Source organism: Anser anser, assembly GCF_964211835.1.
Source record: "Anser anser genome assembly, chromosome: 4".
Taxonomy (NCBI): Eukaryota; Metazoa; Chordata; class Aves; order Anseriformes; family Anatidae; genus Anser; species Anser anser.
The window spans coordinates 15,293,429-15,310,190 of NC_139724.1; the positions used below are offsets into that span (position 1 = coordinate 15,293,429).

At 44.7% G+C, this 16,762-nt stretch overlaps 1 long non-coding RNA gene across 1 annotated transcript in view; it reads right to left on the bottom strand.

Annotated features, from left to right (window-relative positions):
- Window positions 1–2,758, bottom strand: part of LOC310898159 — a 56,035-nt gene extending 53,277 nt beyond the window's left edge. Inside the window, exons 1-3 of the long non-coding RNA XR_014583022.1 lie at window positions 2,040–2,758; window positions 1,664–1,873; window positions 1,401–1,525 (exon numbers count right to left, since the gene is read on the bottom strand). This is a non-coding gene — a long non-coding RNA (uncharacterized lncRNA). The remainder of the gene's footprint in view (window positions 1–1,400; window positions 1,526–1,663; window positions 1,874–2,039) is intronic.
- Window positions 2,759–16,762: the final 14,004 nt, after the last annotated feature.

Sequence of the window (16,762 nt, forward strand, 5' to 3'; positions counted from 1 at the left end):
TTTAGGAAATCGGAGGTTTCTGATTTCAGGCTCGCCAGAGCTGGCCTTTTAGGTACCAGCAGAATTGCCCTACTGCAGTCTGCAGAAAGCACGGCCAGCAGCACCCTTTTAGCCCCACTCCTCTTCTGTTATCCACTCTGCTCCACCAAAACTGCGAGGGGCTGTCAGCTCTAAGTTGCTCCCACAGTCTGGTGTTTCCATCCCCTGGGACAATGCCAGGGAAAGGTGCTAATGATATGATATCCATTTTGCAGCTGCACTATGCTTCTAAGGGGGAGATAATCTAATTGGTACCTTATTACTGGAGCACTTTAACAGCAAACTCAGTGACAGGAATGTGCACGCTGAAGTGCTTGGTCATTTGGGGAGAATTGATATGAGCTGTGGTGTCTGGGCTCATTGCTGTGAACTCCGAAAATTAGATAGAACTAAGCTCAGAAAGGCAGAAATTCCTCAACAAAGCTTGGAAAATCAGAAAGACCCAATTAATTTCCCCCCTTATTCCTCACCTTTTGGGGGAAATGTGGTTCTGAAACCCACAATTCAAGACCTTTGATCCCAATGCCTTACTTCTCAGAACCCTGGGAAGCTGGCAGGGGCCGGGAACCCTCCACCAAAATGCATGTTGCATGTGAATAGTCCAACTGTCAGGTGCACCAGCCCACTAAGGGTCTGCTGCCATCCTTTGGGGTTTTATCCTTTGGCCTTGTCTGTGTGAGGAGGGCACCTCCAGCCTCCTGACACCAGGGTGGTCAGAAACCACAAGTAAGCTGACAGACTGCAGCTTAAAAAAAAAAAAAAAGCTCTTTTATTCACTTCATTCCTCCTATTATTCTTCTTTGCACATGCTGCGTTTGTTTTTGTCATTAGGTTTCCAGTGTCCCTAATAAGAGATTAATGAGATGCTAATTCAACATGCAAATTACAGGAGACTGGCATGGAAAGGTTGCTATATTTAGAGCCAGAGCAGGATTTTAATGGCTGTCTTCAGCCATCTTGTGCCTTTTTTCAATTGCTTCCTTACTCCGGTGAGCAGCCTTGCATCCCTGAAGCGTCTAGGTGACCTTGGAGGTTAGCAGGAGTGACAAAAATTCTGGACTATGGTAGAAAACAAACATTGAAAACCAGGTTCCAATGACACTGTCAAAAGGAAATAGTGACAGAGGGCCTTATCTACCATTTTTAAAAAATAATAATGCCTTGGACCTTTGCCTGTTTAGCAGCAACAGCAAGAGGAAGGGACATCCTGAGAAATCAAATGCTCATAGGTGTACCAGCACTTTGACTCCTTAATATAAATGCCACTAGAAATGTTACCCTAAGTAAACAAGCAAGCAAGCAGAGCACTCAGATATTGAAGGATGCTAAATAATCGGGATGGGACCCTCTGTTCCAATCACCTTCACATTCCTGTGACACAGAGCTCTCCCACTGCCAGCACAAACAGCATCTTCTTGCGTCAAGCTCGAGGGTCAGCTCTCCAAGTCACGCCAGAACTCAACACTTCTACTTTGTCACCTGGAAACTGAGAATAAGGGTGCAGACTTCTGTTTATAAATGTTACAGCACAGCTGACTACAAACAGTGATTTTTAACCACAGCAAATTTAAAGGTGTTCAAGATTGAAAGACCTAGGTACTGAAAGGAACATGTCCTTTCTTACCAGAAGCTGTTAGTGAGTACCCTGCCCCAGAGGTTATCACGGGAGGGCCAATTCAGGTTCGTTTCCTACACTTGTGATGAAGGTCAGAGCTGACAGGGTCACCATGTTCCGCTGCGTTTTTAGGGTCAGCTCCCAGGGTGTTCTGACACCCTGCCCTGAAGGAGAAGAATTCTGCTTCTGCCACACTGTCACAACACCAACTTCAGGATGCTTTTGAAAAGAAAAGGATTTTTTTATTCTTCCTATTGAAAGGCACATGCAGTAAGCCTGCTATCACATTTGCTGTCACCGTGTTATCATGCGCACACCAGATGCCCCTGACTTCATTACAATGCACAGCCAACCCCTGTCGACAGTCATTCCCCCAGTTACTCACAGCAACCCGTTTTCGAGACTTGCAAAAGCCTAAAAGATCCTTTTTCAACCTGTAAGGACACGCTCACCTCCAGGGACTGATTTACCAAGTTAAAGAGTTCCCTAAACTGGGCTCTTGGGTCACAAAAGCCAGTTGCAGCCCTTGGACCACCTTGGCTTGAGCAGGCGTGACTCAGTGTTCACAGACCGCCTTGCCTACTGGGCTTCTGGCCCGCAAACTCTGTATTTTTAGATATGATCCTGAATTCCTGGCCGGACATTTACTTGCAGACAGATGTCCCTGTGGCTCCGATGCTTCTAACATGATTCGACCATTTGCATCAGCTGAGAAACTGGCTCCTATTTTATGGATTTTTTTTTTCCTCTGAATCACAGTCTCCAGACTAAAATGCTACCAAAATCTCTGCAGACTTCTCCCTTCCCCAGTGGTTTCAGCTGTTTTTATTGCTCTGAGGCACCAGACAGTTTTGTTAATAACGGTAAATCCTTTTAGCCTCTGGTTAGCGCAGGTTGTGCTGTGATTGACAAGGTAATAAAAGTGTTAATGAGAGAAACTGGCACAGCCAGAGATCAATAGTTGCCAATAAGAAAAACAATTCTGATACTTAATTTTGTAGAATTCCCCCAAAGCGTTTGAAAATACATCACAATCGGTCTATTTTATTGTTTAATAGATGTTCTCTCCCTGGTGCACTCAGATAGAGATCAAATTAACTAGAGATTGGGCGAAATGGCAAAGAAGGGAAGAGGACCCCTGATCCTGCAAAGTTTGCAGGACTGTTGGGACACGGAGCTTCGGGGCAAAGCCATTTCTGAAATAAACGTGCTTGGGGCTATCATTCCCAGCCACGTGATCTCCAAAAATTGCTCCTTCTTTGTGCACATTTTTCCTGCAGTGTGGATACAGGGGGTAAATAACACACGAGACCAGCTGCAGTGCCAGCAGTGAACAACTAGACTATGGCACTAAGACCAACCGTGAACAAAAATACCGTGTAAACTGTGCCACCTCAAAGGGCAAAGCTACATGAACACTGAAGGAGCCAGGGCAAATGTCCTTTAGAAAAAAGAAAAAAAAAAGGGAAAAAATCAGAAAGCCCTGCCAAACTGGGAACGCAAGGAGAGGAGGAAAACAATTTCAAAAAGAGCACAGATAGGTTGGAAGTCAAATGGAAGGGGCACTGCTATACCTTCATGAAAATACAGAGAAGGGGAGCGTGACTAAACCTTTATGACGTAAAAATGACCATGAATACATTTTCCAGAAGCCAGTTAGGCAATGCAAGGATGGCAGGGCTATTTGGATAGCCAGAAGATGACAGCTTGCTCAGTCCCATTGGTTAGGCACAGGGGGTCCTAGCAAAGTGAAACACCAGGGAAGGCCTCTCCAAGTGGGCTGTGCTCATGAAGGAGTGCTGCGAAACCCTTTCCAGGGCAGGACAAAGAAATCCCTAGCTCCAGTCCTGACAGCAGTTTCTGATACACACACATTATTACCTGACAGAAAATTTCCATTTCTACTCACACAATGTGAGAGGTTCATGGGTTTTTGTTGAACTGGGGAACACAGAAGGACAACAGAGGATATAGGCATAAGAGTGACATTGGGATCTCACTAAGCCCAGCAGTCACCAAAATTGGTGGCAAAGCTTCACTTGACTTAAGAGCAGAGCTTGGGTGACATTAAAGGCTTTTGGAAATCCCTCCATCCATCATTTCTATGCCTAGGAATAACATCTAAACTCTAACGTAGATTTGCCTGGTATTACACCTCACAGGTGTCCGTGTGCTTTAGGACAATAGAAGGAAGGCTAGGAATTGCAGATACTCCCACTTTACCTCAGGCAAGTCCTGCACAGTGACAAAGTCAGGCTAATTTTTCAGCTACCCAAGTACAGAGGTAGCAGCATACCAGGGGACTGCTCTTTCTTGCAAGCTTTGGCATAACCTCAGAGGTGCAGTGAGCTGCTCTCTCAGCTGGCAACACAGCAATTGTGCCCGCATTTTCCAGCACAGGCTCTTCAGGTTGTGACTAAAGCTACAGGGAACTGATGTGTGGGTCTGGTCAGACATACAAGGTCTCCAAATGCAGTTTTTGTCACTGTGAGAACTGATACAAATACAGTTTTGAGCAAAAACAACTACCAAAGAGTCAAAAAAAAAGTAACTAGATCCAAATCTGTCCTACATCCTTCCCCCTCCCATCCCACGGCATAATTAAACAAATATTCCTGCCTGTAAAAAGAAGAGAATAATTGGAATCAAAGAGCATGAAGGGAGAGATCAGCATGAAAGGATACCCAGATGACACTGAGGGGTTTGCCTTATCCCTTTGGCTTTATCTGCTTTTTCTCGCCCTGTCTGTATTAATGTGGTGCTAAAACCTTGTATTGTCTGGCTGCATTATTATTAATGGCAATTGGTACCCCAGAGGTCAGGGTGGCACTGCAGCTTGCCATTCACTTTAATTATCGACGCACATCGCCAGCTTGAGAAATCAGAAGAGATAAGGTGAGGATTACTGAATCCCATCTCATGGTGTGTGTGCTACCTCCAGATCAGTTCCTATCAGCCTTTGTCAGAAAATTGCAGTGAGGATGGAGGGGGGAGGCAAACTGGGGGTGGGCTCCCCTTTACATTTTAATTTTGCCCCCAACCTCACAAATTTGGCCAAAGCAACTTATCACATTAAAGCATGCATACGCACAGGGCTTGGCTTGTGGCCACAACAATATTTAGATATATAGCTCTTTATATATATTTATTAATGTATTTATCAACTCTTTAAATACCTAAATATATAGATATGGAGCTGCTGTACTTCAGGAATTTAACAGAGACAAGTCATCTTACCGGTACATGGCTTAGTCCCATTTTGCTGCCTTTTTCCCCAGTCTGAACAGTGAAATAAGCAAGCTGATGCAAAACAAGGAGGGGGGATTTTCTAATCAATGGAAAAGATGAGTAAGATCACAAGCACAGTAAATGTTTTTCCCAGCAGCGTCCTCCCAAACCAGAGAGCAAGCTCTTACATGCCACATTCAAAGAGAAAGAATTGTAGGTGGACAAAAACGAACAGATTCCTTGCATCTGCAAAGAGCACCCTCCACATGGTGGGCATTGCCACAACATTTTATTAAGGTATTATTTATGGAAATGTATGCAAAAACTAAATAACAGGAGCTATCCATATGCCCTAAGCACCCGTGCTGATTTTAAAAGGCAGCTCAGGAAAAAAAAAAATAAAAAGGTAGCATTTTATCTATCCCGTCACTTAGAAGCCATGTAGCTCAGCTCTTGAGTTACAACAGATTGCAGGCTCCCAAATGTAACTCATCATGTTTGTTGGTGATAAAACAAGATTAGGAGAAAGAAGGGTTTGAATAAACCTTTCTGTGGGGAACACTGCCCAAGCCACTATACAGTTTTACCCCATTTTCATGCAAGGCACGTGTACCTTGTTAGCATTTCTTTTAATACTTCCAATTATGATCAAGAGGCAGGTAGGCCCGCCACATGAGTAAAAGAAAAGGTCTTTGTCAACCCCCTTTTTGTACTGAGGCAGTGAAATATATATACACACACCTCTCCGAACACTTTGCTCCCTTTCAAAGCGCAATGATTACCTCTTACAGATGCAATGACAAGAGGCGCCTTTGGCAATCCCACGGTCCCCTTCTCCTTCTAAGAACTGGCAGAACAAGGGGGGAAGAAAAGCCCAGAAGCCTTTTTTAGCCTCCTTATTTTTTCTTTGTCACATCATTAAGGGTTCAATGAATCTCCAATTAAATTTCCCTGGCTGCTGTCACCATTTTGATTGATAAGTGTCCTTGGATCAACCTCAGCAGGGCATGTTGTTGCACCAAGCCCCCCTTTCCCCTTGCCATCCAATATCAGCCCCTTGTCATCATTACCTCCACATGTCATTCATTTACCACAGAAACCGTGTCACCAACTAATAGGGGCAATAGAAAAACATTTGTTACAAATAAGGACAAACTGTAATAAATCAGGTTATGCCTGGGTTTGAAACTATTGAAGAAACAGTATCTCTCCAGCATGCTTGCTTATAATTCACTCTCAAAAATATTTGTTTCTTGTCCACATATATGAAGCCCTAAACACACACACATAAATATTCATTAATAGAAGGAATGAACAATGCAGAGTCTTGTGCAGATAAAGTTAAAATACCTTTTACAGTTTGGGATTTTCATCATTTTGAATCATAAAATGAATCTGAGCACCTGAGCAGCTTCAAGTCCCTGATCCACTAACAGTGTTTAACTTACATAAGATAGGAGTCTTCACTACTGACTATTGCCAGTGCTGTCTGCAGATCTTCTACTGAAACAGCTTTTCAACAGAAAGTTTGTCAAAAAAAAAGTATTTAAATTGATTTGATTTAAAATAAAGTTCCCTTTCTACTTTTGTAGAGTCTCAGGACAGAACTTGGGTCAGTTTGGGAAATCCTTTGAAATGCTGAAAATCCTTATGGTGTGGGAAAACCTTACAGAGTTGGGCTCCGGTGCTAGGAGCATCACGCACGGACTTCAGGTTACATATGCACCCTCCCAGTGACCTGGCTGGGACAACAGCCAGGTTTTTGCCTCCTCTTTGTTCAGCACCTCATGCAGTACAAATCTGTCCGTGATGGACATGCTTAGTCCCTGCAGTGATTTATCATATAAAAAGGCCTCTGTACTTCACACACCAAGGATGTATCCCCAAGGACTGACACACAACCGTTGCTGCAACCCTTCTTTCCTTTTTTCATCTGATCACCACCAAAACATGGAGATGCCACTAGATGCCTGCTGATTGACAACCCAGCAGGGAAGATCTACCCTTCAGAATAAATTAGGAAAATCAAAATATCCTTGCTAAATTATTTACAAATGAAACCTAATTGTGTGCATACTGCAACACACCATCACCCCCATCCCAGCAACAGCTCTTGGTACAGGATGACGTTGGCACACACTGCCCTGAAACTGTAAAGAGCTGCAGCTTCCACTTTTGTACAAATGCATTTCACCACTTGCTAGAGGTTTTGCCAACCACAGTAAGAGGCAGAGGTGCTGGTGCAATATGCTGGACAATTTTACTTAAGCTCTAGTCTAGTCCTTACCTCTAGTTTCCAAAAGCTTCATCTATTCCAAGGTAGACAGCAAACCTCACATGGTGGAAAACTAGCTTTTTCCTTAGGGGGATATTTAAAAGATCATTAAAAAGCATCATTGTTACTGATATCAAGAGGATTGATGCTCTTAAATCCTGGGGATCCTTGCTTCATCAGTCCAACACTGCATACTTTTTCTACTAGTTTCTTCCTATCTGCTTATAACTGATTTTAGCTGGTGCACCCAGGAGCAGCAGAATGGTGGGTTCATCCAGGGCAGCTGCTGCTTGCCAAGCAGAGGACTTAGGTTTGCTAAGGCCACTGCGGAGCACCATAACACTGCAATTTGCACTGATTTATTATGCAATTAGCAGTGGGTGCAGCTCAATGTGTATGAGAGCCAACAGTGGCAAACCTCAGTACTTAAAACTGACTTCATATTCAGGCACCTAAATAACCACCCTGGCTTTCTTCACCGATTTCAGTAAGAATTTTGTCTGAAAATGAAGGTAACTTTGAGAGATTCTCAGTGCTGAAAATCTTCAAAGACCTCAAAGCTAGGAAGCACAGTTTTAAATGGATGACTCTCACATAGCCTTGCTGTATTGGATGCTACACAGGCACAATACATGGACATATGGACTTAGCTTACTGTAAAGCCATGGCATAAATGCTTACTATGCAAACATAAATGCATAGACAAATTAGAGATGAGGGATTCCTGTGGGAAATCAAAGCCATATTGCAGCTATACAAACCAGATGCATTTGGGGAATGTGTGTATTTAACACATATGCATGGACCACGATAAATGGTAGACACACAAGGGGCTGGGTGGATCATGTATGGCTCCCTCCCATACACAGACCATGCCATCAGGTGGCAAAACATGGGGTGAACATCTCCTTGCGAACGACAAAGTGATTTCAACCGCCCTACTTCCTACTTTCTCTGCAACTTTCTTTTGTTCAGCTGAAATCCCATGCTTGTGGCAAAACTCTCAGTTCCTGGGCCCCTCACAACGCAGATCAGAAAAATGACAGTCACCCACTGCGCTTCTACTGAGTATTTGTTTCAGTGGCTGCCGTTCATTCACTGGATAAAAAGAGGCAGGGCAAGTCAATTACTGTTTGGGTTTTTGTTTGTTTTTGTTGGTCAGATGGCTATTCCAACATCGCTGAGCAGTCCCCAGCTCTGATAGCCTATTGAATGTACCCGCAGGGCAGCTTCCCTTCCTTCTGCCACATGCAACAGCAGGGCGATTCTAATTCTTCCATGCATTATTAAAAGCCTCTAACTGAGCAAATAATTTTGCAGCGTAGAATCACTCCCCCTTGTCTAGTAAGATTTCTCCCGGCCCATATAGAAACATATGGAAAACACAGGCACACAGAAAGGGAAAACAGAAGTTACCTTCTTACAGTTCTTCATACAGAAGAGCATCCAGAGACAAAAAAAAGACCCACTCACCAGTAGGGACAGGACATGGTGCTAATTCTTCTGTCACAGGGGAAAATACATCATAATATGACTTTTTTTTCCAGTATCTTTACCTTTATTTTTTTTCCTCAATAACAAACTGAGAAGGTACGGAAGCATCAAGCTGCTAAGGGGGGCCTAACTAGCAATCAGAGAAATAAAAATAAAATCTAACAGCATGTTGCTTCTAGTGATACTTTTTGTAGGGGATGCCTGAACTGCAGTTATAAAACTAGTAAAATGAGCTGAAGGGACATGGGATGAGGAGCAGGATGTGGCCTTCGCTATCCATGAGGAAATGGTTGGCGACCTGCTACGGAGCTTGGATGTGCGCAAGTCGATGGGGCCGGATGGGATGCACCCGAGGGTACTGAAAGAACTGGCGGAGGAGCTGGCCGAGCCGCTTTCCATCATTTATTGGCAGTCCTGGCTATCGGGGGAGGTCCCAGTTGACTGGCGGCTAGCCAATGTGACGCCCGTCTATAAGAAGGGCCGGAGGGCAGACCCGGGGAACTATAGGCTGTCAGTTTGACCTCAGTGCCAGGAAAGCTCATGGAGCAGATTATCTTGAGTGTTATCACGCGGCACTTGCAGGGCAAGCAGGCGATCAGGCCCAGTCAGCATGGGTTTATGAAAGGCAGGTCCTGCTTGACGAACCTGATCTCCTTCTATGACCAAGTGACGCGCTTGGTGGATGAGGGAAAGGCTGTGGATGTGGTTTACCTTGACCTCAGTAAGGCTTTTGACACCGTTCCCCACAACATTCTCCTCAAGAAACTGGCTGCTCGGGGCTTGGACTGGCGTACGCTTTGTTGGGTTAGAAACTGGCTGGATAGCCGGGCCCAGAGAGTTGTGGTGAATGGAGTCAAATCTGGTTGGAGGCCGGTCACTAGTGTCCCCCAGGGCTTGGTACTGGGGCCGGTCCTCTTTAATATCTTTATCGATGATCTGGATGAGGGCGTCCAGTGCACCCTCAGTAAGTTTGCAGATGACACCAAGCTAAGTGCGTGTGTCGATCTGCTCGAGGGCAGGAAGGCTCTGCAGGAGGATCTGGATAGGCTGGAGCGATGGGCTGAGGTCAACTGTATGAAGTTCAACAAGGCCAAGTGCCGGGTCCTGCACCTGGGGCGCAACAACCCCAAGCAGAGCTACAGGCTGAGAGATGAGTGGCTGGAAAGCTGCCTGGCCGAGAGGGACCTGGGAGTATTGGTTGATAGTCGGCTGAATATGAGCCAGCAGTGTGCCCAGGTGGCCAAGAAGGCCAACAGCATCGTGGCCTGCATAAGAAGCAGTGTGGCCAGCAGGTCTAGGGAAGTGATTGTGCCCCTGTACTCGGCTCTGGTGAGGCCGCACCTCGAGTACTGTGTTCAGTTTTGGGCCCCTCGCTACAGGAAGGACATGGACGTGCTCGAGCGAGTCCAGAGAAGGGCGACCAAGCTGGTGAGGGGTCTGGAGAACAAGTCTTACGAGGAGCGGCTGAGGGAGCTGGGCTTGTTCAGCCTGGAGAAGAGGAGGCTCAAGGGCGACCTTATCGCTCTCTACAGGTACCTTAAAGGAGGCTGTAGCGAGATGGGGGTTGGTCTGTTCTCCTACGTGCCTGGTGACAGGACGAGGGGGAATGGGCGAAAGTTGCGACAGGGGAGTTTTAGGTTGGATGTTAGGAAGTACTTCTTTACCGAAAGGGTTATTAAGCATTGGAATGGGCTGCCCAGGGAGGTGGTGGAGTCACCATCCCTGGAGGTCTTTAAAAGACGTTTAGATGTAGAACTTAGCGATATGGTTTAGTGGAGTACTTAGTGTTAGGTCGGAGGTTGGACTCGATGATCTTGAGGTCTCTTCCAACCTAGAAATCTGTGATACTGTGATACTGTGACATGCCAGCCCAATGTTACACACCTTAAATAAACCCCAATCTGTCCTTGGGGATTGGACACTGGAATCCTTTATTTTTAAACCACCCTTTTGACCTCGTGAGGAAAAGTTTAGTTAAAAATAAATCAACAGCTAAAAAAGCTGCAGGTTATTTTTATATTATTATTAATTAAAAATAACTTTGAGTCTGAAGTCTGACTTTGGCAAGAGAGATCAGCAAACACTTCCCTCCTCTGAAGCCAGACACCGCCTCACACCGACCTGCTCTGCAGCCTTCACAAGATGGCTGCACGCAGCACTGGGGTCAAGTGAGCTGAAATAAGGCAGAACGATAAGGAGAAGCTCAGCTCCTGGAAGAGAAGCTCAGTACCTGGAGGAGAAGCTCAGTACCTGGAGGATGCCTTTGGCCAAACTGCTGAGAGAGCTGAACTCGTCAGCTCTTGTGCCGCCATCTTGTGGGCGTGAAAGGAAGGTGTGGGGAGCTGGGGGTCGGCCTCTTCTCACAGGGAACCAGTGATAGGACTAGAGGGAATGGGCTCAAGTTGCGCCGGGGGAGGTTCAGGTTGGAAATGAGGAGACATTTCTTCTCAGGAAGAGCAGTCAGGCGTTGGGACGAGTTGCCCAGGGAGGTGGTGGAGTCACCGTCCCTGGGGGTGTTTAAGCAAAGGTTGGACATGGTGCTTAGGGACATGGTTTAGTGGGTGACATTGGTGGTAGGGGGGTGGTTGGACCAGATGATCTTGGAGGTCTTTTCCAGCCTTAATGATTCTATTATTCTATTCTATGTGTGGCCTCTGTGAGGAGAGGACAGTTCTGGAAGGTTCCAGAAGGTTCCTCAACAGCCTCTCCACAGAGTACAGCCTGTCAGCCATACTGGCAGCACTGAGGGGGGAAAAAATTTTTTAAAAAAAAGGAGATTAAGCCCTGCCAGCATCAAGGTGATGCAATAAGGAGGAGGGTGAGGAAGTGCCCCTGGTGCCAGAACAGAGATCCTGTAGATCCTCTGCTCCTGCCAGAGCAGAGATCCATCCTGTAGCCCACCAAGGCCCCACACCAGAGCTGAGGCTTATCTCCTGAAGCAATGTCAACCTGTGGAGAAGACCCACGGTGGATCAGGGATAAAGCGTGAAGAGGAAGGAGCGGCAGAGAGGTGTTGGTTACAGAATGACCACAACCCCCAGTCCCCATCCCTCTGCACCACTCCAGTCAGGGGGTAGAGGAGTCAGAAATGAAGAAGTGAAGCTGAGCAGATGGTGGAGGAAAGGTGTTTGAATGTTCTCGTTGTTTCTCACTATCCAAGTCTAATTTAATTGGCAATGAATTAATTTTCCCCTATCAGTTTTGCCAGTGATGGTAACTTGTAAGTGATCTCCCTGTCTTTATCTCAACCCATGAGCTTTTTTGTCATCTTTTCTGCCCCTGTTCTATTGAGGAAGGTAAGGGTTTCCACCAGGACCATTTTTTCCTCAACCAGGGAGTAGGCTCGCTCAGAAGAAGGGACCATATGTGATACCAGTGCCTCAACTGGTGCGAACTGGGAACGGTCCCCAGAAACTGAGCAGCTCCCAAAGGACTCCCTTTGATTTACACCAGCTGGGCACTCAGCATCCTACAGCATGATGTTAGATAGAAGTTACGAAATAAATCATTACTCTTCTCAGCAGTTCAGGAGTTGTCTCTCCTCCTATCTAAGATGAGCAGGAAAAGACAGTGCTAAATTCCCCTTTTTGTTTTGATCCACTGTAATTGGGGTCAGGTCAGTGACCTTGTTTAGGCTGCAAGTCCTGGGCAATCAGGGGAGATGGAGAATTGCTCAATCAATCATGACGTTGCCCAGCTCTATGATCTATAAATGCAATAAATAGTTCAGATGACAAAGAATGTATTTTTGTTATTATTGGGTGGGCATCTCAGGCCAATAGATTTATTGCTGGGCAGTCAAAAGGATGGGAAGAAGAGACATGTTTTCTGGACTTCAGCATCAGCTCGCCACAACGCACATTTTAATCTCTCTTTCTATCAAACAACAGCATTAAATCATTTGCCAATTGCCAGCCTCTCTCTGGGTGATACCCTGGACTTGCAAGTCCAACGCAGAGTGAGAAGAGACATCATTATGACCCCTGTAGCAAGCAGTGTTATAAATCACAGTTGCAAATAACTTTCTCACAAAGCTATGATCCCTAAGGCTCAACCTCTTTGCTGCTATTGCCCAGAGGCAGCTGTTGATGCTGGTTTCATTAAGGGTGGCCTCTGACACCCTCTTTGATGCCTTGGCAGAAATTTCAACCCTCCTGTCCTCTGCAAGCAGCCAAGCATGATAATTCTTACAGGAACATGAATTTTTGTTCCTAAATCATGTTGGCCATAGGTTATGAAAGGTATGTTGTAACTGGAGGTGCCATAGGCATCCAAGGAAGTGTCTGTAAGCACCTAAACACATCTTAAAATCTGACACTTGCTGGAGCTTGCAATTTCATCTTATCCCTATGCTGCCTGCTAAATTAAGTCAAGTGCTCCCCTGCTGTAAATGCACTTCATGCCCAGTTTCCCTTCATTTTGGTGCTTCCCCTGTGGCAATGCAATTCCAGATGGAAACAGGGAAGTTTTTGTTCTCTCCCTTCCCAGGCCTCATCACACAGATACTGTTGGTCCTCTCTCCACCCTACCAAGTGCTCCAACTGCAGTTTCATCACAGTTGCTATTCCTCATTGGACTGTCTCAGCTACGCCAAGGTATTTCTGTCCTCAAGCCTCCAAATAACTTTAATTAACCAGTAAATATCTTTGAGAGTTTGTAAAAAAAAAAAATCAAAAGTTTATGATAGCTAAGCAAACCTAAGTGACATGAAAATTAGCTGTACAGCATCATCACTATCAAAAGCAAATTTCAGCTTGGATGTTAAATGTGTCTGATGAGCTTGGTTAGAAAAAAAATGGAGGGTTAATTTATAAGTGAATAAAATAAGAATATTTGAGGTATCTGCTATCAACTGACAATCAATAAATGTAAGGGGAAGCAAATCCAGAGACAGAACAGGAGTTGCTAAGTTCAGCATAGCTCAGTTTTGGCTCTGGTGCCCAAAAAAATGGGGCACCAGACCTCAGTCAGCTTGAGACCACTCAGATCATTGAGAGAAACCATCAGAAACTACATGAAAATAATTAGTAAATAGACTGCAAAAGACTTATGAAAGTATTTTGTGATATTTGTTTGAAAGGCAATTTTGCATTTCCTCCTCATATGTATTCTAAACTGAAGCTCAGCTTGAAAAAATTTGAGGGTCAGAAGTTTATGAACAGCAAGTAGAGAACTTAGTACCCAGCTACGCTGCAGCTGCGCTAGAAACTTTTTGTCTGAGTCATAACACAGTTGAGAAAGAGGCATACAGTTTTGCTCTAAAGTCTTAAGGCAAAAGGAGATGCACCACATCTCCCGAGGAACTCTTTTAACAGTTAATTCCCTCGTTGTTAAAATCTGACCCTTTGTTTTGTAGCCTTCAGCTTTCAGCCTTCAAAGCTCATTGCACCCGTGTGTGCTCCACTGAAGAGCTCTTTAGCTAAAGAAAACATGGCTATATTCAGTCTTTGATCAAATCACTTTTCAGTTTGCTCTTTGTAAAGCTAAACGGGCAGAGCTTCTGGGCAGCTCCCACATCTTTCATTTTGAAGGGCAATCATGGAAAATGCAAGATGTTATTCCAGGGGCAGCTTCATGGGGCTCAACACAAACCTTATCCTCCCGGCCCTACCTCTTTAAAAAGGCCATCATATTTACACAGCAGTATCTTTTACAGGATGATTAATCACACTAAAAGCAAGAAGCTGGGCATTCTCCCTTCACCACAAATGCCAGTTATTCCCCAGCTCTCCATCTTGAATCATCCTGCAAAGTCAGGACAGCTCACGCAAACACAAGAAGGGGATTAACACAGACCAAAAAAATTTAATGGTTATCTCTGTATGTGTCCCAGTATGTGTACAGAGGAAAAATTGTTGAAGACAGGAAAAAAGAACATCACATCAATATTTGGAAAAACAAAGCTAGCATGTCAACACCAAAAAAATGAAGCAAAACCTTTGTCCCCAGGTGTTTGCCTTCCTGCAGTTTTCCACAGCCAAGGACTGGCTTGCACTGGTTTTAAGGTACTTAGAGAAACAAGAATTGTTGAAGGCTGCTGAAGTGCTTTTTAATGATAAAGCAAGCAAGAACTTCCTGGTATGCTCAGTGTGCCCACATTGCCCCCTCCCTGCTACGCTGGTAGGCAAATAGATAGCAACACTAAGAAGAAGAGACCAAAGACAATTAAAAACATTAACATGCACAATACAAAAAGCTCCACTCACTTTAAAGCATCACTTCATTTCATCTCTGTTTTGAAATCTTAACCCTCTAATTCACTACTATTTTGCTCAAAAGTGACTAAAATAGAGTGTTTCCTCCTAGCTGTGGGTAAGGAGAGAGTTACAGGCTGGAACTGTTTTATGTCCATTTCACTGCAATAAGTGAGGAAAAACACAAAAAAAGTAGATGATGCATAGCTGTTATCATCATTAACACCATCCATCATCACCTGTGAGAGCTGATGGGTATGTTTTTCTTATATATGTGGATATACATAAATATATATAATAGATACACACAGATATACACACACAGACCTGGATATTACCCTCAGCAGAGTCCTCAGGACAGATCATCTCTCTCTGCTCTGCAAACTACAGCACCACAATCCCAACCCTCTATGAGCTGCTGGCTGCCCTTGTACCCACCAGCACCCACGGGAGAAAGCAGATGCAAAGCAACCCACAGCTCCCAGCCCCAGTCATCAGGCCCAGAGACTTTTCTTTACTAGGGAAAAAATAATGGTTTCAATATAATATCCAGCTCCTCCAAGGAAAAGCCTCCTGTTTCATTCAACTCCCACGATGTCCCACAGCTGTGCCTTTGAACTAGACCCTTTTTCCATTGTTAAAGAGTTCTGACATTTTCTTTATTTAGCACTTGAGGTTTTACTTAAAAATACAAACCACCAAATTATAAATCCCAACCAGGAACGTGAGCCATCTGTGTATACTTACAAAGTGCTACAGCTGGAGATACATTAGTGATGGAATATGGCACATGCAAATTCCTGCTTGGAAAATGTTTCGAAAATGCTCTTTTTTCTACAGAGGAGGCAAGTGACTGATTGCTTCTGTTGTTTAGGTTCTTGAAGTGGAAACTGGGCATTTCTGCTGTTTCGCCCTCGTTCCTAGGTGCTAAGGCTACAAATACACAATAAAGATAAAGCATTCCATGAAGGGTCGAGAGCTTGGCACAAAATCCCTCTCCTCCCCTTGGCCCCCGGGCTAGATATCGGGACTAGCAGCTGGCTGCATGTCTATGTCAAACTGTCCCAGATTTTTTTTTTTTTATGATTTATTGTAGCAAAATGAAAGTTGATCTAAAAACACATGAATGAATCCAAGTTTAATCACACTTCTGCTACTGACTCCAACTTTTCTGCATCAAGTCTTCAAAAATAAGGTTCTGTCCATGTTTTGTCCTCATCCAAAACCGAACGTAGGCTCCTAAAGAGATAACTAGATGGAATTTAAACCACAAAACCATGATCCTGGAAAAACATCGCACAGATGTTGCCTACACACAGCTCACCAAAATTCATCAGGCACCACGCTAGGTTGATAGAAAGCTTCCAGGTGCTCCAGGCCTGCTCTGCATGCTGGAAAAACCAGCGCCAAGCCACTGGGTTTCTGATCACACGCAACCCTAGGAACATTCTCAACAAGGGGGTGTCTTACCCATTGCCCTTGGGCTTGCTTCAGGGCCTCACAGGAGAAATCTCACAGGATTTCATGCAAAATGTGGTAAGAGCTGGTGCTCAGAGGGCAAGACACAGGTACAGCCCTTGCCCTATTGTGGTGGATCTGGGTGCCTTCACTGAGCACCCCCAACACCAGCAAGAACAGCACTGACCTTCCTTCCAAATAGAGCTGCTGTGCCAAAAGAAGTTAAAGACAGCTTCAGCTGGGCAAGTAACCGGAAAGATCTTGTGTTCCTCCTTCAATTCAATAAATAAGCGTATGCATTAAAAAAATAATGCATGGTTGGACTGACCCTTTCCAGCTCATTGGCTGCAGAGAAGTATTTTGAAAATTACTTTGATACATATTTACCCAATGGACTAGAATGATTCGCTTTGGCACATGAATATACCTTATTAAAAGCTGCTTACACCCAGGTTACTC